The sequence below is a fragment of the Polyodon spathula genome, chromosome 5, assembly GCF_017654505.1.
Source record: "Polyodon spathula isolate WHYD16114869_AA chromosome 5, ASM1765450v1, whole genome shotgun sequence".
NCBI lineage: Eukaryota > Metazoa > Chordata > Actinopteri > Acipenseriformes > Polyodontidae > Polyodon > Polyodon spathula.
Genome location: NC_054538.1, coordinates 67,869,341 through 67,896,734, shown reverse-complemented (window position 1 = coordinate 67,896,734; position 27,394 = coordinate 67,869,341). Strand labels below are relative to the sequence as shown.

Below are 27,394 nucleotides of genomic sequence, written 5' to 3'. Positions count from 1 at the left end.
CAAGGCAGGCTTCAGCCTCCTTTGATCTTCAGGGGGGGTCTCACCATGTGAGTCAGAGCAGACCCCCGGCCACACTTCTTTTGCAGTTCCTGTGCTTATCTTGCCTCACTCAAGGCTCTGTTCTATACTCTGTCTCAGTTCGAGACGTGGCTGCTCATGCTCGAGTCCCATACAAACCTCTGTGCCTTATTTTTATCTCAGGTCCCAGACAGCGTGAAGTCTCAGCCAATTGGGGGTCTAACGAGCGCCCCTTTACAGAAGTTTCAGACGCTGGGTACCTCTCCCTCTCTATCTCCTTTCGTGTCCCGGTCTTCCGGGACCGTCTTCCTCTGAGGGCCAGCTCCCTGAGACATAACCCTCATATGTGTTTTCGGTTGCTGGGTCCTTCGGCCCTGGGTCGTGTAGGCATTGCTGCCCTAAGACAGTGACTACTTTCTGTATCCTGTCTTCGGTTGCTGGGTCCTTCGCCCCTGGGCTCGTGTCGGCATCGCCGCCCTCAGTCAGTGACCTAGCTACCATGTCCAGCTTTGCTGGTCTGCTACTAGAGTGGGCCCTGCATTCTCTTCTATCCTAGGTCCGGTCCTTTCTAGCCGGCACTCTGTCCTACTTACCGCTCCCTTCTGCTTCTTCTGCCCTATCCCTACTCCCCAGCTCATGCCCCGTGAACCAACATATAAAAACAAAATGTCTGGGAAAAGCGTAAAGTTGCATATGTAACCCCCTCCAGCTTTACTATTGTTCATATCTAGTATCTCTAAGTCGCCTTGGATAAAGGCGTCTGCTAGATAAATAATAATAATAATAATAATAATAATAATATAATAATAATAATAATAATAATAATAATAATAAATAAATATGTGACAGGCTGACGAGTGTTTAGAGGCCCAGAGGCAGACTGCAGTTCAAAAAAATAATAATTTTATTATAAATAAACACAAAATAAAAGGGCACAAGGGCGAAAATAAAGATAGTTAAACACAAATAACAAAACATAATAAAACAAAACTTACAAAAATAAAGATTTCCAGGCTGCTCAATGCCTTCACTGGATTAGAAAAATTCCCAAAACCAAAAACAACAAGCACAACCATCTGCTTGCTCCCTCAGCTCCCTAATGGGAAGCTGAGGCCTGCTTTTATGTCAGGTGGCTGGGTGCTGATTGATCGTTAATTACTCTAATTAACTAATCAACCCCAGCCACCTGAACACAATAAACCCAGACAGGTAGGGGAATTTAACCCCATAATTGCCAATTTCTAAAGGGCAGAGCTCTGCTCTGCCACATAATCATAATAATAATAATAATAATAATAATAATAATAATAATAATAATAATAATAATAATAATATCATCCTCTTTTGCACCAATGTTCTATTGAACATCTGCAATACACTTCAAAATATAATTCTATGTGCAAATTCACAACTTGGTTTAATTAAAAAATGACTGGAAGTAGATAACCTGTTCATGTAATTTATAAGCAAAATGGCTTAATGTGCTGGTTCTTGACTGAACATAGTAAAATAGTTTTATAGACAAAAGACATACTGGAGTTAAGGAAACAGCGTTTTAGCATATTGAGGATGCGTATTTAGTGAAATGGATTATCCAAATTATGGATGTGGTTAAAATGTCCCATCCTGATAACATCGTGAGAATGCATGGTCAACAGAAGTGACTATTGACAAACTGGTTGTTGAGAAACTCCGTGCTGAATGTGGTTGGGGGGTAAACTAGGTAATTGATAGCCAGTTAATCCCTCGGCCACAATATAAAAACAAGCAGCTTTGGCTGAAGAGAGAGTATGTGTTCAGAGGTGGAACGAGAGGTGTGAGTCATGAGACGAGAGAGTCGAGAGTGTTAGAAAACATTTGCTACCCGTTCTGGTTTACAGCACCACGATCCGTGTTTTTTTTTTGTGTCTGTTTTTGTCTATTTATTTTGGCCACTGTGCCATTCCGTTTTGTTAAAGTGTATTAGGGATGCACCGAATCCAAGTTTTTGAGATTCATCCAAATGCCGAATCCATTTCGAAAGATTCGACCGAATACCGAATCTACAAAAACTGTCAAGAAAACTGAAGGAAACTGTTAAATGAAAAACAGACTGGCAGCTACTAACAATGGACGCTCACAATCTATTGGTTTTAGCCTTTTTGTTCATAGTATTTTTATTATCGAATTGAAATATATCCCTGAATAAGATTTCAGTTTGAAACTTACACAATTTACAGCTAGCCGCTCCCCTGCTGCCTTCCACAATAGAAACATCAAAATACAGAACTGTTTGCTTTACCTTTACAAAATGGGAGAGCTGCATCTTTGCCATAAACCACTATTTCTTTAATGACTTTTCAACCTGTGTCACCTGATTTGAGAGTAGGGTTGCTAACATACTCCAGAATCTTGGGACACTAAGGAAAGTAAGGTTTTATAACTCACCTCTCTAAACTGCAATTTATTCAGTAAAGTGAGTGTGAATTGTCGCTAAATTAATTGAATTGTTTACTTAGTTGTTACCAAAAGTACACACGTGCTTGCGAGGATCGTTTCCATCAGTCAGACCTATACAGCAGCTGATTGGCTTTCTGAGTCTCTGACTGGGTGGGACTGTGTGAAGCAAGAAATATGAAACAAATAGAAACTTTACCTGCTGTCACAAGGTTAAATGAAAGAGTGCAGGTGAGTGCAAAGTTATCTATAGTATTTGTGTTAAACTATAGATATTGTTTACTGTATAAAAAAATTGAAGCAATATGACTAATTGTTTTTACAAGGCTCTCCGAATAGAGTTGCTACCACAATTAAACAATTAAATACATTTACTAAACTGCTCAAGCAATTCACATTCACTTTACATGTTGAATACATTACAGTTTAGAGAGGTGAGTTAAAAAAAAAATCTGACCTGCCTAAAAGTGTCCCAAGATTCTGGAGCCTGTTGACAACCCTATCTGAGAGTGACCTGAATCTCCCTGCAAAATAAAACCCATTTAGATTTAAATGCGCTTGTGTGTAAGACATACGAAACTGGCTATGAAATAGTTTTAAAATGATTTTAATAAAACACAACAGTTCCCAAATGGTTCAACTTGTATTGGCACATCACAGTAACGTAACATTTTATTTACTAAAACATATTGTTCAACAATGTCTTGCACATCTGACAGTTGTAAAGTTACAAAAAATATATATTTCTATGCACTGATTTTTTATTTTTTTTTTTCTGCCAGTATGATCTCTAGAACACATCTCAGGTAAAGCAACAAAGCACAAAAGTCTACAACAGTTTGCCATTACTATATAATACAGGCTTACTGCATAACTTTTCTCCATGAAAAGTGTGATGTGACTGTGCTGTTGCATATGGGGATATGTTTGCCTTCAGCAGCTGCGTGTGTTTAGTGATGGCGCGAACAGTTCTAGGGAGTCGAGAGCTGCGACAGAGTTCATCAAACGTGTTCTTGTTATTAAATACAACAGTTCCGTTCAATACTGGAGTTGTGTCTTTTATTTAAATAAGAACCGCACACTTTGGAGGGATATGCTAAAATGGATGTGCGTCTAGACAGATATAGGATTCAGATTCAAATCCTATAAAGCTCACGCATCAGCGCTTCCATACCACAGAACTGTTGTGATTTCCTTCCTGGTCTGACGTCACAACACATTGACCCATATGCTGCATACACAACTCTTGGAAAACTGTGTAACTTTAAATGCTTGAAGAATATATGTAATTAGAGTATCACCACGATCTGAGAAAAACCTTCACCTCTGTATAAATCCTGCTGGTGGTTTCTTCGGCTTAGATTCTTCATATAGAAATATGCTCTGGAGATATAAAAACACAATTACAAACAAGAGGCTATTCAGCCCATCTATCCTAGACTGGTACTTACTAGTTGGATCTTAAAAGATCCAAGTGATTCAGCCTCATTAACATGACTAGGTAACCCTTTCCATAACCTCACTATTTTGTGAAGACGTGTCTCCTTCTCTCTGTCCTAAGCAGGTCTGGAAAACATATTGAGGTGATAGGCTATAGGAACGGTGCTAGGGTCCTTTGTCTCTACCTCTAGAATTATGCTATATTATAACTTCTGGCATGACTTCACTTGCATGAGGCTTGCTCACAAAAAAAAAAAAAGACAGTGATACTTTCGGGAATATCAGAATATGTAGTAAACAAGCGCTTCCATTCCAGCCACCCTGCATTCATCCCTCAGTCCTCAATACTTATGTTCTTGTATGTTTAATAAGAACTGATTCACTGAAAAAGGCTGACGCTGAAAGCTTCCAATAAAAAAAGTTCACAGTGATATTTCATTCTGTGATGGAAGTGTGGCTGTATGGCTGCTAAAAACAGCAACTAACCGTATGGTCTTAAGGATATTTACGAATCGGATTAAGCCTTCCAATGACACATGGGCTTGGGCCAGTCACTGCTCATTAGCAGCGTGCTTAGCAAAATTTGTTGCCTAGCTACGTCGCTTCATCCTGCAAGCAGAACACAGAAACATTTCAAAAGCAGAGGAACACGATCTTGTAGCAGCATGCTAGGTCTGTGTCAGATTGATGTCGCCCGGAAGGAGTCTTGGCTTCTAGCCATTTTCAGAAAGCAAAGCACTGAATGAGGTTAAGAGGGCAGGACACCTGACTCCTAGCTCACATGACAAGAAGGAAGATGATCCTAAGAATCTACGGTTTAACAAAGGTACTGATTAGAGATGGATAAAAAAAGAATAATTTAAAACTTAAAACTTTTACTTAAAACGTCACCAGATTTACTATGTAATTTAGTTTTTTTTTTTTTTTTTTTTTTTTTTTTTTTTTTTAAATGAGAAAAACCCTTAAATAAATCATTGCCAATTTGTTTAAGTGCTGGTGAACCTTCACCCTGCCACATGAGGTGCTACTGCCCCTGTTACAGACTTAGAAGGAATGCCATCAACCCTTCACCGTTACCAAATCTTATTTGAGGCATTGTAAGAGTTCTGGAAGAATTACTGGATTTTCTTTTTCTTCCTTTTTAAAATATAGGAGTAAATTACAGGCATGTTTTATAACACACGTATTAATACCTCAGCATTTCTCAGCATGGTTTTTCAGAAGCATTCAGAGATAAATCACCTGGTAACATCCAAGTACAGTATCAGTACAGGTTTTAACCAATCCGAATGCCAGTAGAGAAACTAATCTGTTAAATCAGTGTATGCTACTGACTCCTCTGGGGTTTAACAGGGTTAGCTACACTTTCCTGGTGTTTTATGCATGAGGGTATGCATTACCCTAACAGTACTGTGGCCATTCTCCAATGCTGCTGTGCTTGATTAATAAAATGGTTTTATACTTAAAAAAAGAAATCAAATAATTATTATTATTATTATTATTATTATTATTATTATTATTATTATTATTATTATTATTATTATTAGTAGTAGTAGTAGTATTAGTAGTAGTAGTATTAGTATTATTATTATTACTTTTTTGTCTAATGTCTTAAACAGCATGTTTGGAATAGATATGTGTGTGGAAGAATGACAACAATCTGAAAATAGCTTCCACCTATCAACTGAGATGAAGGGCACATTTTGGAGAGAAAAAAAAATTGAAACGATCAGTTTACGAGAACTTTGCTTCATTGTAATTATGGATTAATCGTTACTTTAAAGTGTTGTCAAGCTTTTAAATTGATTTATTAATGTTATGACCACACTGTCAGACTGCTAACACACTTCTACTACATGATTATAATGCTGGCGTCCCAGGGCTAAATTAAAAAGCACTAATATATATATATATATATATATATATATATATATATATATATATATATATATATATATATATATATACACACACACACACACACACACACACACACACACACACACACACACAGTGCTTATAGAAAGTCTCCACCCCCTTGAGTTAGTACTTGGTGGAAGCACCTTTGGCAACAATTAGAGCTGTGAGTCTGTTGGGATAGGTCTCTACAACTTTGCACACCTACATTTGGCAATCTTTAACTATTCTTCTTTTCAAAACTGTTCAAGCTCTGTCAAGTTACTTGGGGAGCGTTGATAGACAGCAATCTTCAAGTCATGCCACATATTTTCAATTGTATTTAGGTCGGGGCTCTGACTGGGCCACTCAAGGACATTTACCTTTTTGTTCCTGAGCTACTTCAGTGTAGCTTTGGCTGTGTGTTTTGGGTCGCTGTCATGCTGAAAGGTGAACTTCTGTTCTAGTTTAATTTTTCTTGCAGAGGGCAGCAGGTTTTCCTCATGGACTTCTCTGTACTTTGCTCCATTCATTTTCCTTCCTATCCTGACAAGTGCCCCAGTCCCTGCAGATGAGAAACATCCCCATAACATGATGCTGCCACTGCTGATCTGTGCCTTTAAACAACTTTGTCCCAGAGTTTTTTTGAAAGCTCCTTGGTGCTCATGGTTGTGTCTTTGCTTTGAAATGTAATTCCCAGCAGAGGGAACCTACAGGAACTGCTGAGTTTATCCTGAAATCATGTGAATCACTACAATTTAACACAGATGGAAGCCACTTGACTTGGTGTGTGATTTTGAAGGCGACTGGTTACACCTGAGCTAATTTAGGATTGCTATTACAAAGGGGGTGGACACTTATCCAACCAAGCTATTTCAGTTTTTATTTTTAATTATTTTTTTTCAAATTTCTAGGAATATTTTTTTCACTTGTCAAAAAATATTTGTTCAAATATGCAGATAGTTGTTCCAGCAGTAGTGTATGTTAAAATGTCTTACATACATGTCACTGTGCCCTCATTTTACATCGACAAGCGAACCACCCTTATTCTAAGAGGAATTTTCCCTGTTCAATTGTAAAACTTTGAAGAAGCCTCTAAATCTGGTTAGTAAAAAAGCTGACTTTATTTGCCTAATGTGAAGCCTCAAACTAATTGGACATTCTTCTCTGATCTGGAAGTTATTTACAGTGCTCTGACACCAGTAGCTGAAAGGAGATGAGAGTTATGTGGGTGTGTTTGCTGGAGGTTTAATCTAGCACATAAACACTGGTGAGCGATGATGTAGAGACTGAAAAAGAATAAACACAGAAAATGTAGTGTCTTTCCATTTTTATGTGGCAATAAAACTTTCCATTCTTCATCCTTGGGGTGCAGTCTGTACCTCATACGCAAGCTATAAAAGTAATGATACAGTATCGCAATGGATCTTGAAGGCACTATTCAAATACTGGGACTGATGTAACATCTATATTGCGGCCAAAATCACAATTTTTTTAAACCAAGTCTAGCTGCCGTAAAGTGGGACTTTAGTGGCCACTAAAAATTAAAAGAATGGTTTTCACCTGGCGTTCTGCATCTGTTACAAATAAGCATTTTGCCAGCCATGTAAATGATATTGAAATGCATTCAAATGAAGAAAAGAGCATGGAAATGGGCTGTGATCTGGAATACTAAGCAGGCACAAAAATTATAATGAGATGTAAAGATGTTTCCTTGATTTGGGCAATTGCTGACCTTCCAAAAACTTTGCACCTCCTCTTACATGGTGTAAACCATTGTAGAAGCAAGTAATTAATAGCTGTATAAAAGCATACACCTGCAGAGACCTGTCATTGGCCTTAGGATGGCTGCTGTGGGACACTTCCTGATGCAGCGACACTTGGCTCTTGTTGAGGACAGGCAGGAAATCCTTCAGAGGAGAAGGGCAAGACGGAGAAGACACTGCATATTTAAACCCAGGGTTACTTTGTTTGGGATACTGGAGGATGCAGTAGTAAGGATTTATCGTCTCACTCTGCAGGTCATCCTAGACCTAATAGCTGAATTTCACCTTTTCATCACCTGGTTGACTGTCCTCCTGGTAACACTGACAGCATTGACTTTCTCCACCATAGATGACCGTACACAACACAGTCTTCAGATTGAATTGCTAAATTTATTATTATTTGTCTTTTGATATTATGATCTGAAAATGGTAGATTTTTAAATGGTTTAATTCATCAGAAATATAGACCAAATGTAGCTGTATGAACTGCTCTTATTCTTATCACTAGTTTGGCTTCATATATTTTCTTTTCCTAAAGAAGATTGTTGCATTCTGCTAACTGGATTGAGTAATGCACCATAAATACCAAATGTGATTTGGGCTTGAAGCTCATCCGCCTATAAAATCCAATAGGACAAGCCATTTAGAGCAAAGTGTTTATTGATAAATTACAGCTCTAAGTTTTATTGATGTCCTAATAGCTTAGTGAATCGAATTATAATTGTGATTCATAAAAGATTTCACCTTTTAAATCTTACCAACAAATAAAGTGCATGATTAGTAAATAAGGGCCTGTATAATTTAAATTAAACCTGCAGTTCAGAGGAAGGGAGGGTATTGTGGTTTAAGTGAAAGGGCTGTTAAAAAAAAAAAAAAAAAAAAAACTGGCAAGACCAACAGGAACTGCATTACTTACATACTTTGACAGCACACAATCTGCATCACATTTTTTATGTATGAACTTTTGATAACTCTGGTTTGGGCTGTTGCCAGATGCAGCAAGCTCACTGCAGTAAATCATGCTGAACAGACTTTGCCTTGGTTGCACTGGGGTGTTTAACATTTGTCATTTTGTGTGCATTTAGGTACTGGATGTGGTACTCCCCCTGCCTTTTCCTTTATATGCCATTCTTTAATTCAATGTTTTTCATGTATACAACCAAAAAGGACATGTCACTGCTTAGAACATAAAAGCAACATGAAGTAAGCGATCACTACTACCTATGCGAAAGTGCTTAATGGTCCAATTTACCTACTAGTCTGTGATATAGAATAGCACATTTGCAGAATGAGTTGGATCAAAATCTAATCAACATTTCCAATGCAAACTGTGATCTGCTCCTCTGTGGCTAGAACATGTTAACACAGTATGGCTGATTGTATCATGTTAAGAGAACACTGCAGCATTTATATATATATATATATATATATATATATATATATATATATATATATATATATATATATATATATATATGTGTGTGTGTGTGTGTGTGTGTGTGTGTATATATATATATATATATATATATATATATATGTATGTGTGTGTGTGTGTGTGTATATATATATATATATATATATATATATATATATGTGTGTGTGTGTGTGTGTGTGTGTGTGTATATATATATATATATATATATATATATATATATATATATATATATATATATATATATATATATATAAAATCATTATTTTTAAACTGTTGACACGCTTATACATTGCTTTATTAAGAATTCTATGACCTGCAGACCCCCTCTCTGACTCCTAACATCCTTCTGCAGGGAGGTGATAATGCTATGTTGAGGTACTGATTTTCTACAGATTGTCAGTGACAACTTTATATTGCTTTGACACTGGTTCCCTTAAGGCCTGGTCACACGGGCAACTTCTGTTGATGGCAACAAGGTGGCGAAAGTTGTTGTCGGTTTGTCGCCTGGTGGGACCACCCTGGTCAACACCCCAGCAACACGTTTCCCACTTACGACGATGTTTTAATTATCAGACAACATGAGAGTAACATTTTCAATATCAGCCAATTTAATTTGATAGTAGTGTCACAAGACGATAAGGCCATAACGTCAGACAGACAGCGTATATGATACATTCTGATTCCTGCATTTCATCCAATTAGTAGTCTATAGATATGCAATACAGTGTGTATGTGGATAAGTGAACGTTAACGTCCACGGTTACAACAACATTGAAACAAGAATTGAAAACATTGTTTAGGATAATGAATACTGATACATTTATTATGTTTGGCATATTAAAAATGTAGACCTAACTAAATAATTCTGCTAATGTACAGCTTTTATTTAATTAAGAAGGAACTACAGGTTTGTTATAATGTAATTAGTACATTTGTATATCGTAGTCTTCCTTCGCAGCATGCTTACAAAAGTTGCCCATGTGACCAGGCCTTTACAGTTAACTCGTTTTAAACATTTCCAAGGAGACAAACCTTGTCTTTGGATGAGGACAAGGTCCCCAGGTAGGCATGACAACATTAGTAGTGTCCAGTTTTCTTATCAGATGCCTATTTTTGGTCACTACTGTTCTTTGCAAGATTGCATATAGACACCCTACTTCACCTAGAAAGTTTGCCAATCAGAAAACTGTCAAAATAAGATTTAGGCACAGGGTCCAGGTTGTTGGTTATTCTGTCACAGAATGCTGTGTCCTGTTATGCTTCAGTTGTAATGCCAGTAGATGTTACCTGTTTTTTGTTGTTATTAGCAGCATAACAATTTTGAAAAACCTTTGCGTCCTAGAAAAACCTGCTAGGAAAAAAGGTAACAAGAACAGCATCCTCACAACATCTGTTACAGCTGGAATCTATAATACAATATTGCTGAAGTGTGCTGTACGACCAGTTCTTTAGGGGAAAAAAAAAGTTTCCTATATATACCATGTTAAAAGCAGTCACTGGACAAGATGGCAAGATTCAGAACAACATGTGTAGACAATGTGTGGAGCAGAGCAGTGGATTTAACAATGAAAGTTGTCTAATAAAACATGTGACAGTTTTAACTAAGAAAAGCAAAAACAACGAAAGGTCGTTTTTGTCAGCTGTCAAATACAGAACAACATTTTAAAAGGTTTTCTGGCATTGTGCCACTTTTTTTGTTGGCATATTCAGATTTGAAAAGCTGTTGTGGTATTATTAAATCACTTTTGACAGCTCACTGCTCTGACCCGATCCATATTACTAGCCACTGTATTGTGTGAATGGCACACTCAATTTATCTGACACTTATGCCACATCCACACGGCATTCTTAGGTGCTTCTGGATGGTATTAGCAGCGTTAAAAAAAATGAGACAAGGGCATAGAGTTGTCTCATTTAGCCTGCCAAAAATTGTTTAAGGGATTTGACCCAGACCTTGCTTAGCAATGTTAAGGCTGTTAGGGATTCAGAATACTTGTGCTTGTTCTGAGTTTGACAAATGTATGAACACTTATATCCACACATATTGTGAATATTACGTTTTTGCTATTCATTTTATTTGGTAGGAATAAATCCCAAATAAAATGATCATTATTTATTAGCTGGTTCTCACATTACAAGTGGCTGACCCTGAGACAGGGGGGAGGTGCATTAAAGGATAAAATGGATGCGCCCTGCTCAAAGTAGCAGGTGGTGGACCATAAGGTCAGAGAGCACCGCCCCCCCTTTCCCACAGAGGATGTATGTGGTAGGCTCGCTGTGTGTGGTGAGATAACGGCTACCTCACTTATTGGACAGAAACCAGTCGGATTGAATGGGAGTCAACAGCTGTTTACAAAGGTATAAATATCAAATCTTGTAAAAGTTTGTTAGCCTTTTCATCTCGTTCGTATTGACTCCGTGGATATCCGTCCTTTCTGATACAAACCTAAGTCAAAAGTCAGTTTGTAACTCGTGCTCATATGGTTGTATTGGAGGTATACCTTTCTTGTATATAAAGTGTTTTTGAATCAAAAACCATTTGTCAGCTTCATTTACACAAGTAACTCTGAATACAACCAGTATTAGAATACAAATAAATAAAACATGGTGTATCTGTTAAGTGGTGTGCAGGGTCAAATTCATTGTAAGAAATTGCTGGAAGATGCTCTGAGCATGCTTGATTTCTCATATAGCTAAAATTAACTTTTGTAAACTGTTAATGAGTGAACTGGTTGTAACAATTGATAAACACATTAGGCTTGGTTTTGGTAAATAGATAAAAGCAGTTTTAAGTATTTTGTTTTAAATGTTTCTAAACTAATGACTTCCAGTCAACACTGCTTGAGAATTTTCATGCCTTGACCTGTTATTTGATTATTGTGAATTCTTGGATTTAAACTTTAGGTGTTATATTTGTGGCTTTCGTTACACCCCTTTTTATATATACCGCAAGGTCAGAATCTAAATGGTATTTTAGAAATCATTGTCATTCCATGTCCTGCCAAGTATGCTGGCAAATCAGTGTTTCTTTCCAGACAGTATGATCCTTATAAATGTCTCTTCTATTATCCAATATGCACACAAAAAAGCAATACCCACTTTAAAAAGGACAGACACAGAACAAAACCAAACACAAAATGTAGTCTGTATATCTTTATTGGTCCAAGGCCCCCAATGTGTTGTCACTGCTGGTTAAAAGGGCATGGTTGTTGTTTGTGTTGTGTTGGGAAGATTTCCCTTCATGTAAGAAAGTAAATGTGCACAGTAAATTAGAAGTTTTCCAATGCTTTTCCTGTGGGTATGCTATGAATTTACCATAATTTACCATGGTTGGCCATGTGTTTACCAAAGTGTATTGCAATATGCTTTCCTGTATCTCTCTGGGCTTTTCAATGCTTACCTATGCTTCACCATGCTTTCACTCTGCTTTATTACTAAGCTTCCTGACACTATTCTTCACCTGCCTAGAGCCATACAACCTTGAAATCTGACCTCCTATTGTCTTACAAACTATACAGAGTTGAGTCTGCAAAGGGCTTGTAACCAGGAGCTTCTCGGTTCAAATCCCAGCTCACTCATTATGTGATCATGAGCAAGTCACTTAACCTCCTTGTGCTCTGTCTTTCAGGTGAGACGTTGTAGGTGACTCTGCAGCTGATGCATAGTTTACACACCCTAGTCTCTGTAAGTCGACTTGGATAAAGGCATCTGCTAGATAAACAAATAAAAATCAGCATGCATACGTTTTACCACATGTTTTGATTTGTTGATGGCTTGAACGAATGCTTACGTAATGTTTAACTTTCAACAGAACACCTCGTGGAAGATAGTAATTACAAAAATGAATGTGTTCTTTTGAAAGTTAAACAACATACATTTTGTTGCACATGATAATTGCCATGCTTGGCATGTGAACCATGGCTAGACCATACATATTCAACTCGTACACATTTTCATTGTCAGACCAGTGAGTTTCAGAACAATACGCAGTGGTGTACTGTCAGTGATTGCTACTTTGTCAAGTCACATCTTAGAGGATCCCAATGATTCAGCATTTACAACATGGCTAGGTAATTGATTCCATAGCCACACCAGTAGGTGTTGTTTTAGAGATATGGTTTCCAGAATAAAAGGGCTGGCTAATTTGCGTCTCTTATTTGAGACCTACATCACAGCATGTCTCTGTTGATCTGTTCTTTAAATGTTTCTACTAAGGACGATGAGTTATCAGGATTCATTCATCAGCACTCGTAATCCATTACCTTTCCAGAGCTTGCTGTTTAATAATGACAAATAGTTTTTTTTTAAGGTAAAAAATAGTTGACAATCAATGTCCATTATGCAGCCATAACAAATTATTTTGTTCCAAGGTACACTCATAAGCACCTTTACATTTCTCCTAAGGCAGTTCCAGCTATATATATATATATATATATATATATATATATATATATATACACATTGTATTCACGTAACTCTGATATAAATGTTTCACTTGCAAATATGATTATTATTTTTTTTTTTTACTTTGCTACTAGGGAGTTTGTGTCTAGTTCTTTATGTTCCAATGTCTTCCTCTCTTTCTCTCTTCCTCTAATGCAGCTCATAATGGGCATGTGAAATTCATATAGTGGTAGCCACAGTTGGCTATAGCAATGGCGATATATGGCGCGGTACTTGCTGCGGTCAAACTGAAGTCAGGCGATATGCAGTTTTGTTAACCGCTAGAGGGTGTTATCTGACTACAAACTGGTTTGTTACAGATCACTACTGAAACACAGTGTTTCACCAGCGGATTCCGCACACTAAAGCTGGTGAATACCAAAAGCGCAAAGCTTACATTGAGTTAAAATAATTTTCATATTGTACTGTACGATTCTGGTAACAGCTCACATTTTAACAATGTTAAAATGTATGCACACGACAGTAGATTCTATTTTTCTTTTGTTTGTGTGTGTTTTTTATTTTATTTATTTTATTGCATGTCTGAACAAGTTTGGTTTACAGCTTTTAAACATTAGCAACAGATAATATATTGTGTAAAATATGCAAGGAGCTCCAGATGCCAACAGTGGGTTTAAGCACAGTCTGAAATGTTTTGGAAGACAAAGAGCTGTGGGTCATTAGATAGTGTCAAAGATGGCACAAGACGGTTAACAGAACCAAGTTTCAATATGTCTGTACTTGTAACAGTCACAAAAATCATTTTGCTATTGTTGAAAACATCATTATTTTTAATAGAGAAAAAATGGCGATAGGGCCAGTAAGATTTTCCAGTTATGGGAAGATCGAAATAATTTATCAGAGACACTGAATCTTTGAAATGCGAATTGCTTTTTAGCCCAGCTTTTTCTTTTTCATTGCATTTTGCATTTTTAGAAGAATATTTGTAAGATGCAGGATTTATTTAGTATGAAAAGGCTATGAACTCATTGTACTGGCTGTTGACCTGTTTAAACTAAGAATCTTATTGGAAATTCAGTGAACTCCTGCAATCGTTTCCATTATTAAAGTGACAGTGCCTATCTGTGATTCACGTAAATAAATAAAGTGAAAACTATTTCAAAATAAATTCTTGCATTCAGTGTTCAATAAATGGCAATGAAACAGACCATTGATGAGTCTTTAGGCTGTACCACCTTACCTCAATTAAGTACAAATGCATTAAAAAGGAAGCAGATGGTTTAGACAACAAACACATAATCCTTGTTCATTTTCAGTTTCTTTTCACTGTCGCTAGCTTTCCCCATAGAGACCTCTTATAAATATGCTTCAAACATGCATATGCTATATTAATCTCATATTTCATGCGCTCCGCTCATTAATTTAAAACCAGTTAATTAGGTTCCATTCGAATTCCAATTTGCTGTTTAAATTTCAGTCTGCTGCACTGAGTTAGGCTCCTGTTGAAAGAAGGTAGAGGGAAGTCAGAGTGAGTTGGAGGCTTAATAGATGTTTGCATGCGGATTTGATGGATTTCAGATAATATTCAAAGTATGTATCCCGAGATAACATTTTTCATAATCTCTTACCTCTTAACTTGAACAATATTATGGAATCCTTATTACATTTCAACATATACACATTAGTTTGATTTATACAACAATCTACATAGTGGGGATTACAACTTTACCCATGGGCTGAAAGGAATGAGCTTTGAAGAGAGACCTTTATTTATCCTTAATGTTTTAGTTAGTTTACAACAAAGAAGAGTTAGGGGGACCTGATAGTTATTATCAAAATCTTAAAAGGAGTTGATAGTAAACCTGAATCACAGCATAAGGTGAGTGCAAAGGCATTCCCAGGCTAGCCTGATGAATGTATAGCGACTGTATCATTTGACTCTTGAAGAATAGTTTTTGTTGCCTAACGTATGTTCGTCTAAACCATCTTAATTATTCAGGTTCATGCGTGACTCAGAATAGACCCAGTATGGTATGGTTCAAGTTCCGGCTTCGTGCTCACCCCTGCTACTCCTATTTCTGTACTTGTATCCACATCACTGTCCCCCTCTGCACAAAGCATTGTTTCAGGAGGGAACGTAGTGGAATCCAATTTGTGAAAGAAATTGGTTAGAGACTGCAACCTCTCCTGGAATTACAGACACTGTTATATCAGCATCGTAATAAAATATTGTGCAAGCAGCATAATAGGCTGTGGCATCCCATGGGGGATTTTTATCTGGGTAATGAATTCCTGTCAAAAGGAGAGCTGAGCCTAATGCAGCTTCATGTGAGTTGCACCCCTGATTGATTGCCTTATTTAACTCCCCCTTTACATAATTCTATGCAGCCCCGTGCACTGATGGGTTCTGGACAGGACTAGTTTTCTACAAGGAGTGTCCCCTTTTATACACTGAAGCATTTTACCCACCTACGGCTAAAAGCTATTTACTCCAAATCGTCATTTGCACAATTATTTTCTGAATAGAAAAACTCACCAAATAAACTTACCAAGCCATAAATAAGCAAATCAGACTTTTTAATTTAGAGTTTTTTTTTTTAAAGTAGTCTTGAGCGGTTTATTATTTGTTTTGGAATTATTTTAAAGGATACCCATTTGGAATCTAAATGAAAGTCGATGGCAAAGAGATTACACTTGTCATATTCTAATGGGTATCTGTCTGCTAGGCACATGTGTCAATAATTCAGACCTCTTAAGGACACAGTGCCACTTTTATATCGACCATTCCCTACTTTATGAGTAAGCTGACATTTATTTATTTTGGGGGGGGTGTAACAGGGCGATGTTACATACGTGGGTCGTCACCGAAATAATATTGAATCGGACAAAGAGCAGTGGGTGTTGACATGCCACACAGGCACGCAGATTTAAAAACAACACAGGCCCCGACGCTAGGGTACCAACAGTGGTAATCCTAGTGCTGGATTTAATAAAGAAAACAAAAGAAAACAAAGCTAAAAATACGTTTGCCCACAAATGGCAAACACTACTCCCACTAAAAAGAACGTCCCGCTCCAGGAACCTACTAAACTACCAAACCTCACTGTACTTAATATGGTATAAAATCCCCTATACTGACCTACTTCTGGGCTCCTGGAGTTCCAGTATCCTCGCAGAGACTCCGGCCTCTTCGGACGGCCTCGGCACCGTCTTGGAGAGAGGACGCTCTCCTCGATGTCAGCAAGCAAGCTTTCGTTCAGTGCCTACCTGTGTAGCTATGGCATTGCAGTTGCCTCGAACGTGGCAGCACATTGTTGCTTTCTTAAAAAAGTGCAACCCCCCCTACCCCCCAGCGGGGTCAGCCCCCGGGCCCCGGGGCCCCCCAGCCAATCAGAACCTCCCAATCAGCTCAGCTCTGGCAAGTCTTTCTGTTTAGCAAAGCAGCAGCGCAGCTGAACCAGCGACATGGTCCTCCCTGGAACAGGGGGTTTATAGGGGATATGCAATAACCTTCAAGCGTTGGGACACCCAACTTGAAATATATTCTGAGTGAATGTGTATAACGTTCATTGAAATAATGTTTTGTGGGAAAGCTGTAGTAAGTGTTTGTTTTTATTCTGACAGGTGAAGAGAGTCAGCTAATGAAGCGTGGGGGACCCTACAGCACATGACATTGCATCACGTGACAGCAAGAGATAAGAGACAGAGGAGCTAATGTGCAGTTCATCAGCGCAGTGTTGAAGGTAAGTAAAGAATGTAAATGTCTACTCTATGAAACATTTTGTTTTCACCTGTATGTCATCATACCTGAGTTTATTACACCTACTCCCTGAAGTGGTTATCTATGAGTCTGTGTAAGACTCCATCATTATGAGAGCTTAGAGCATAATTTAAACTACTGATGTAAAGCTGCAGTCAAGAAATACACTTCTCTTGATACACTAGTTAATATCTTAACAGTTAAACTAATATATATGTTAGCAATACAGCTATTAATGTGTGTGTGTGTGTGTGTGTGTGTGTGTGTGTGTGTGTGTGTGTGTGTGTGTGTGTGTGTGTGTATATATATATATTAGTATAGCTATAAATGTATAATTTCTCCCGCATTTTTTAAATAGCTCAGGTGTAGCTAAACACATTAAGTAGGCTTAATTCTGACAAAGTATAGCGTATTGTGGTTCCCTTTCAATTCGAAGATGACCAACAACCATACTTTTGGGAAATACCTGCCACAGGTCAGGTATTTGCTGATTATTTTATGTCAGAGCTGCGGATAGGCCCCTCCAGGTAGTGACGTCCTCAGTCCCACCTACCGAGAGAATAAGTAGTCGTGTTCTCTTTTGCTTCACACAATCAGTTAGGTAAGGTAGGTATAAACTAACCTCTAGTTGTGTGACTGACTCTGTGTGAAAGTGCTCTCACTACATGTTTTCTGGTAGTTCCCCTGCAATTTATTACTGGAAGTCGTTTTGCCACTTTCAAGGAATCAGAAACTCAGCTTGTGAGAACTGATCTATAAGTTCTGCAGAATTGTGCTCAATTTAAAATATATATATATATTCTTTCAGCAGCCTACATCACTTGGCGATTGTAGTCTGCTTTTTCTAACCCTACAGCATCTGCTGCCTGTATGTATTTTCTTCTGCTTTTTGCAGCAAAATTAAATAAAAGAGAGAAAAGACAAATGTATTCCTCCACCGGGACCCTGCTCTGCTGCACCCACTGTTGAGTCAACGCCGCTGGCCTGACTCGGCCCTCCCACTCGGCATGAGCGGCCAAAAAAAAAACACTCTACCCTTCACTGCCTTGCAGTTTAAAAAATAAAAAACAACAACATGTGCTTCCTCCACTGCGCCTGATTCCAGCCCATTGTAGAGTAGACTCCATGGATACATTGACCTGTCCACCTCGGTGTGTTGGTTGTGAGCCCATCGAGCTCACAGCCACTCAAGATCTCCCTCAAGGTTCAGTAAGCGGACGAGACACTCGAAATAGGCTAAGGACATCTCCGAACTGAGGAGCCAGATAGCTCAGGTTTTTGAGTACCTGATCAGGCAGCAGGCTGTTCCCCTGCAGTGGATGAAAATAGACAACTGATTCTAAAGTGGGAATGGAAGTCAACTTCAGTTCTCCTGAATGACAGGTGTAAGTTGGCAGTAATTACATTGTATTTGCACACATGATTGGCTGACTACAATGTAATGAAGTGTTTACTACACAACTATAGTGTAACTACAGTGTTGGAGACGCATGTAAAGTGTTACCCAAAACAATATTGCTTCCCATTCAATCTGTTTCAGTTGCATGATTTTATATTTATTTATATTTTCACTAAAGGCTTTTAATGTATACTGTACTTTAGTCTTTCCTCCAGTTTATGGGTGAGGTGGTTTAATGTATGCTGATGCTACCTTCAAGTGGCAATTTAGTGAAACTTGGTCATGCTTGGTCACAATTTATTGCTCTGCGGTTTTGAGTTTAGTTGTTATTGGTTTTTTGTAAGTAGATTTCTGTAGTATTTGGTCACCAACTATCCCCCCCCCTGTTTTTGTAGAGCAGCTAATAGCCACGTTCCTCCACACTGATTACCATATGAATTTAAAATATAAAGCTATGCTTAAGTTTTATTTAGTTATAAGAATTTTGGTCCTGGTAGGTCTTGGAGTATTTCTATTGAATCTCAATTAATATTTTGCTGTTAGTGACTGTCAGATTTGTGTTAAGTTTTCAGTCCATTAGTGACAGTCAGATTTGTGTTAAGTTTTTTAATTCCTTTTTATATTATTATAACAATTATCTGTTGAGTGGAAATACCATTTTAAGTAAACTTACTGTTTTTGTGAACTTAAACTGAAACTCAAAGCAAATTTTTGAATAAAAAGGAATTAATAAGAGGATAACACTGCTGGGCTTAATATGGAAACATATCTCAACCAGAATGTCCCCATAACAACAACCTTTAGTTTAACAAATACTACTAATAGAAATACTACCAACACTCCAGCACATGTTCATGTGTGTTGTTGTAAAAGTCAGATATTTAGTAATAGTCTTTATATTCCAAGTTGCCTGGTACTTCATATACAGTGCCTTCCAAAATTATTGCGACAGTGAAGTTTAAACTGGGATTTTCACTATGAACTCTAATAATAATCATTTCTCCTTGAAAAAAAAACAAAAAAAACACCACTGATAAGTACAACTCCTAAGTGTTTTATTTTTTAATAAAGTCAATTCAGTTCTACCCTCTTAGGTCAGTTAAACAAATTAATAGTGTTGAAACTCTTTATTTCGAAGGAGCAAAAGTATTGGGACAATTGGCTGACAGGTGTCTCTTGTTGGTCAGGTGTTTGTTGTTGGGTAATTAGGCACTCATAAAAGAGCTGTGAACATCCTATCGTCCTGTCTCGCTTTGATATCGCTTTGTGTTTGGAGTCCATAGTCGGAAATCAATATAAAAACCAAAGAACTTTCTGTTAAAGAAAAGCAGGCAATTTTGAAGGTGAAGAATAGAAAATCTACAATTTGGAATATACTGAAGAAGAAAGAAACCACAGGTATAATTACCAATCAGCCAAGACCGGGTTGGCCAAGAAATAGATCTGCAGTTGATGACAGAAAAATGATCTGAGCTGTCAAGGAAAACCCTAAAACAGCTGTCAGTGAAATCACCAACAACCTCTAGAGTGCAGGGGTGAAGGTATCAAAATCCACAGTTCACAGAAGACTGAGCAAAGCCTTGGCAAAACATCTCAAATGATTACACAAAGAGTTTGGTGAGCTCAATGGGTTGCAGACTTCATGCAGTTATTGCCTCAAAGGGATATGCAACCAAATGCTGACTTTTACACCCTGAAAGGTACTTAAAGTGAAAGTGACCCAATACTTATGGTCACTTGAAATAAATGGGTTGAACACAAACTATGTTTTTGTTCTAATATGCTCAAATGTATGCATGGAATTACCCAAAAATAAAACATATTATTGTACTTATTATTCATATTAATCTCATGATTACAAATACAAATTGCTTGACTGTAAAGCAAAAATAACAGGTTAGACCTCGCTGTCCCAGTACTTTCGAAGGGCACTGTAGCTGTTATGTAGGTCAGTAGTGCTCCATTTATATCAAAATCACTTGGTGTTTGTACAGTATATGACAATATATAAAATATCATGTTGAATTACTGTTGAACAAGGAATGGCTTCTTGGGGTACTTTAGGAATGTGTATGAACTCAGCAACTTTGTGTATTAAACTAACAAGTCTAGCGGAAAACACTGCACTATATCTGTAATCAATGTTTACTTTTAATAATAAAAAAGCTTGTTACCTTTAAATTCATCGTTGCCTCCTGCTAAGGAAGTGTTTACTGGCACCCCACACAGGAATATTTATCTATTGGTAGGCCTCAAAAGTAATCATATTTTACTTTTGAGGCCTACCAATAGAACAGTTTGTTGATATAGAAGATCCCACTATATATCAAAAGATGGCATATATTAGGCAGGTCCATTACTGAACACAGCACATCATTTATCATCTTTCTCAGTGCCAATGGAGCTTGAGAGACAGTAGTCCCCAAGAGGGAAGCAAAAGTTTAAGTTATTGGACATTTTTTAACAGCTGCTGGGAGAAAAAATGTTCTCCGTGGGAACACTAAGGCAATGTGCTAAAATATTTAACTGTTAACAGCTGATAAACACTCATATTGTCACAGGTTATTGTTTAAAGATAGCACACTTATACTTGAACTCAGAATTCTTACAACCTTGCACTTTAATATTGAGGTGATGGAAAGAATGATATCTCATTACTCCTTTTCTTTAGAGATTCACTTGGGGAATAGAATAGCATGTGGGATGGTTGATTGATTTGACATAAGGATGGTAATTGCAAAACGAGCAGACAAGAATCGGTACTGCCACATGGTTGTACGAAGAAAGCAGGTGAACTTTTTTTTAGAGTTGTATTGATTAATATCACTCTATAGAATGAACTAATTTGGCTTCATAAAGTCGAATGAAATGGCTTTGGGTAAAGTGAATTGTCTGTCGCGAGACAACCCCAAGCCAGGCTTCTAAAAATATAAAATAACCCCAAACTGATGGGGTCGTATTTCAATTTAACAATTTAACTTCAGCTTTTTGAAGATGAGCTTCAACTAATTTTAATGGAAAAAGACATTAAAAACGCAAATGCAAGCCCAACTTTTATTTTCTGCTAACCTACGGAAACTTCTCTCACAAACAAGTGCATCATGGGAAAAGGGATTATAGTAGACATGTATCCAAACTGCTCTGACCAGACTCAATTTGTACTGATAATCAAAGGCTGTACTGAATGTAGTTATACAGCTTTTTTTTTTTTTTTTTAAGGAGGAATAAATTTGGGCTCAAGTTCAGAAGATGTTTTTTTTTCTAGACACATGTATCATATCAGGGGAACTGAGGATGATGGCATACTGTGAAGTGGGTAGGAAGTAACATTCATCAGACCCAGAATAACGCTTAACAGCTGTCAGTCAGAAACTTACTGCACCAGCGACTGGCAACTAATCCAATATTCAGTGGTGGCTTAAAAATTCCACTTACTGTTTCACAGTGACAGCTGAGGGTTTTGCTGGAAATTATGCATACAGTGTAAATCTGTTTTGTAGGAGGGAGATATGCAGTAGTAGGTATAAGATTTGTCACATAATTTCTGAAGATAATTTTATAGGTAGTTATGCTTTTACCTTAAAAATGGTGCAAGCTTGAGGAACACCTACTAAGAACAGTGTTTTTCAGATTTATCTATCATGTGTAGAATCATCAATTTCTAGGGCATATAATGTTGTGGGCTTAAGTGAGCTGGGGTATAATTTAGGTGATGAAAAAATAGCAACAGCATTTATTAAAGGAGTTCATATTGATCAGATAGGATACAAATTATTTTAGCACAATGTTCTGTCCAGGTTATTGATTGGCAGGTCATCCGCCTTCATCCAAACCAGTTGTCTGTGGTAGTAGATATTTCAGAGATTTCAGGCCCTGTCATTGCTGTCTGATCATAAAAGTGAACATGGTTTATAAAACACTCTGTGGCACAAGGTATACGGCACAGTACAAAGTATATGTAGCATTGCTGCTGTGTGGAAACTAAAATGGATACCTGTGGCTGGGGATTTCAACAATTTATTTATTTTTTTGATAGATACCTGACAGCGGTTAGAATCAGAATTTTACTAATCACAGCAACGATTAAGGAAGATTATAAGAAGGTAAGGTGACATTAATAGTTGTATCCTAACAGGGATATGCAATTAGCTGAGAAAAAATAGAGCTGTTTAGGATAGACAGGGGGATCTAAGAATAAATAATTTATGGCATAATCAGAGCTTTCTAATAGCACTGATTCTAAGTTTGTTTAGTTTGTTGAGATTCATTAGAAAAATCTATTTGGTTTAAACCCTTTCAATGAAACAGTTGTTCACTATCTTACGAACTAAGGGTTGTATTCAGATGCAGTCCAAATGAGGTCAGGCTTATATATTCCATCCTGGGGCAAGTTACACTTAATTATCATTATATATATATATATGTAGTAGTCACCAATTATAATTTTTTTTTTTAATTCCCAATTTGGAATAGCCAATAATTTTTTGGCTTAGCTTACTGCTACCACTCCCGTGCTGACGAACACACGCTGTCCTCTGAAGCATGTGCCATCAGCCAACTGCTTCTTTTTCACACTGCAGGCCCACAATGCAGCCACCTCAGAGCTACAGTGTCAGACAATACAGCTCAGGGCAGCTTACAGGCAAGCCCACAGGCGCCCAGCCACACTACAGGGGTCGCTGGTGCACGGTGAGCCAAGGACACCCTGGCTGACCTAAGCTCGCCCACTTGTGCACTGTCCCCGGGGAACTCCCGTCCACAGTTGGCAGTGGAATAGCCTGGACTCAAACCGGTGACCTCCAAGTTATAGGCGCTTCCTGCACTCCATGCGGAGCGCCTTTACTGGATGTGCCACTCAGGAGCCCTTACATATTTCCTTGTAGATGTTGATGCACAACAATCACTACACATCTAGTTTCATCTGATAATTCAGTGGAAGAAAGAACAACAAAAAGGACAGAAAAAAATATTGGTTTGTACAAAGTACTTTTATAAGAGCACAAAGCATTGCCATTGTAGTTTCAGTTGATATGAGTGATTCAAAGCTTCATCTGACATGCACCATATCAGCTTTTTTTGACAACAGTTCTCATTGGCAGATATGCTGAAGTCCAGGTTGTACAAGGTTAAATGCTCATGCTGTGATGTGTTAATGGCACTGTGATCATGTTGGTTCAAGCTAGTGTTGGTTCAAGTCCCATACTCTGAATCTGGTGTAACCAGTACATGTTTCCATCATGAATCAACACAGCAGCTTGGTGTGCCCTTTATTCTGCCAGTAAAATAACCCTGAATTAAATGATGTAATATAAAATATGTACAAATTGTGTTGCTATTTATATTAAATATATACTTGTGGTATAAATAGAACACTGAATGACTGTTTGTGATATATGGTTTGTATTCCCCTTAAGAGAATTCCCTTACATTAATCTCTCTCTCTCTCTCTCTCTCTCTCTCTCTCTCTCTCTCTCTCTCTCTCTCTCTCTCTCTCTCTCTCTCTCTCTCTCAAAAAACAAACAGCGGACAGACAGCCCAAAGTATTGCTTTAGTATGCTGCAGGGTTAACCTCTCAAAATGTGACTGGTTCTTCTCATGCCGTTGTTAATAGCTATGTTCAGGTCTGCTGTATTAATATGTAGCATTAGCGGACTGTTTATACACTCAACCTCTTGCAGTACTTTTCCCTTCCTGAACAAAAGTTATAATTAATGCAAAAATAGTCATTGAACTCTTCATTTTTTAAAGACCAAAGGGACAATCAAGCTGAAACTAATTTTGTAATCAATTATCCACATGGTTCTAGGATTACCACTATTGTGCTTAATGATTAATATATACAAACCAAGATCAAGATACAATTAAAAGCAGAATGCAAGATTTTCAAAGAAACACCCTTTATTTGTGTTGTGATTTTCTTTAATTAAACAAGAAATCAGATCCAATGTACAGGTTTCCAAAGCTCCTTTCGATGGAAGATTTCTAAAAGGCAATTTGCACAAATGTGCACTTTTGGTATACAAAGCCCTGGTAGTGGGGTAGTTGCAGCAGTATCAGCTCACTCACTCAAAAAGTTTTGAAGATTTGTTTTTGTATCAGTGGTAGGTACAATGATTCTCAAACACATTTAGTTTCCCTGGTAAATTACTTGGTTTGACATCTATTTATTTGTTCAAGAATAATTGAAAACGAAATGGTCCCCTGAGATAAGTAATTCTCCTTTTAAAGAATGTCTTATGAGGTCTCAAAACAGCAAGTAAGCATCTGTTATGGAAATGCCAGCCTTCGTACTACAGCAGATGCAACACATTATTAATAACAATTCATTGTTTGAATCATGGTCACTTCTTTTGGGTAAATGTGATAATGTTAATTATATAATGGCAAGGATCATCTTCCTATTCATTTAAATGAACTATGTGAAGTAATCTTTATAAACTGATTTTTGTCAATGATCTTTCATTGCAAATTACCTCATAGCCATTGCATAATTGTAATATGTTTCATTGTGGGATATTAGCACTTAAACCAATACTTTTAACGCTGACTCTTTGTTTTTTTACCTATAAGGTCACATTACCTCTCTACCGGTACTGATGTATTCAGGGGACAGACTTTTATTGATAATTCTGAATTCCAATGCACTGTAAGACTGACGGTAATAGATTCACTAACAACCCAGCCTATATTTATACTGTAACACACTCAGGTCTCTCTGAATTCCTGGATGTATCAACAGATCTCTTTCTTGCTTCTATTGTCCCTACTACAAAACAAGTTAGGGTCCAAGTTATTTTTGGCTGTTTTTTGTTTTTACTGTTAGATTTGTGGCTATAACTCTTTAACTATAAAGGTTACAGGTACATGTCATACATTCAGTGAATGTGCACATGGTAGGCTTCCATAAAAAAAGTGAAATAGTCTGAGACTCACACTGTTTAGTACAGATAACAAAAAACACAGAAAGAGAGATGCTTTTTAGAAAAAAAAACAACAATTTATTGTTTATAAAATGTATTTTAGCACGGCCAGCTCAACTCTGACAGTGTACAATGAAACTTGCAGGGAACATGGACATTTGTTTTAACAAATTAGATAATAAATAAAGGAATTATGGCCATATATACAAATTAGATCAAAAGCAGCCCAAAAAAAAAAAAAAAAAAAAACAGAACAATTGAAAAATGTGCAAAAGAAAAGAAAAAACACATTCAAATTATTTGTGCCACAAAACTGATCATGTGGGAGCTATTCACTGTGGCTACTTGACAACCATGGCAACCAAACCCTAGCAGCTGACTTGTAATGTGCACCTGATCCACAAACACTGGGCGCGTTGTTTTATTCACTGCAACAAATAGACTGGTGAGGCAGAAATATGTGCACCAGTGACTGGATGAAAACAACAGTTTGGTGACCTCAATATGGCGACTAGTAGTAGGAGAAAACTTTGTGCTGTGGTGCAAGACAAGGCTGTTACAGATTTGCAAGCCAAAGAAAGCGATTTTTAGAATGACAGGTGAAAGGTTTGACGATCTGTTGAACAGATTGGGACCATCGCTTCAACACAAAATTACACAGCGATGCAGCGATACCTGCAGAAGGACTTGGAGTCACACTGCACAGAGCAACTGGCAATTCCAGCAGTGTGGGGCCACGATCTTCCAACTCCACTCTTTACTTCAGGGTTTTCTTGCTCTTCACAAATCTAATCATGCAGTTCACTCCATCCGGCTTTACATTTTCTTCAGTCCTTTTTTTTTTCTGAATAATACACACCAATGCTGTTTCTTTTATTCGGGCAACTCTATATTCTTTAACCAAGCGAGGGTTTATATAAAAATGGATTTTTATGAACTTATATTAAAAACGATTTATTAGTTTTTTGTGCAGATAGTAACATGCTGAATTACATTTAATAGTAAATTCATACAAAAGGTTTTATGCTAAGCAGTACTCTTTTTTATGACTTAATTGCTATGATATTAAATGCCAAAGTTAGATAATATAACTAGTGTCATTACAAACTCCATCAACTTTAATTCGAATGTCTTTGCTTTTGGATTTGACTACTTAAATGGAAGGGAAAAGTTCATAATGAGTGGGATTCAGTTTAACTTCTATTATTTACCATTTCTTAAATGATTTGCCGTCAGAGTCGACTGAAACAGCTTTCTAGCCCGGGGAGTCTGGTGGCTCATGGGTAATTTTAGCAGCAATTTGTTGAGCATCACCTGTTGATTTTAACAGCAGGTCTGTGACCACAGGGTGTCACCGGGTGAGCAAACTGTGAATAAAACAACATGCCCACTGTTGATGAAAAAACAATTATATACTTATCGGAAAATAGGTTTTTGTGCCTTCAATGTCGCCATTTTTCTTTTGTAAAATGTGTGTTTACTGTACTGAGATAGGTCTGTCATAGAGTGCAGCAATAACATAGCAAAGCACGTGTGCATTCATGTCTCTCTAGTGCCAGGCTACAATCCCAGAAATACATATATAGGACCTCATTTAAAAGCCCTGAATCTCCTCTTCCAAACTATGCTATGCAACCGTGGCTGTCTCTTACATTGCCAGAGTAAAAAGATTTAAAATGCCAGGTTGTCGGTGGGATTTTTAAAATTGAGTGGACCCTACTGTACTTTAAATATTTTTTGTAAGGGTAACACCCTGTTTTGAGAGAAACTTTGTCCTACATTGTTTTCTTCATGGTTTTATTGGTTCAAATCTGTTATTGGCTTTCACTGTAAATTACTACTGTCTATTGTGAAGTTGTGTGTTATAAATAGAGCTCCACAGCAACAGGCTTGAGTCAAAACCTCAAAAGCTTAATACAG

The 27,394-nt window shown here is 37.4% G+C and overlaps 1 long non-coding RNA gene across 1 annotated transcript in view; it reads left to right on the top strand.

Moving 5' to 3' along the window:
- LOC121315328 overlaps positions 1–27,394 on the top strand; it is a 96,266-nt gene that overhangs the window by 34,674 nt on the left and 34,198 nt on the right. Inside the window, exon 2 of the long non-coding RNA XR_005950243.1 lies at positions 17,020–17,138. This is a non-coding gene — a long non-coding RNA (uncharacterized LOC121315328). The remainder of the gene's footprint in view (positions 1–17,019; positions 17,139–27,394) is intronic.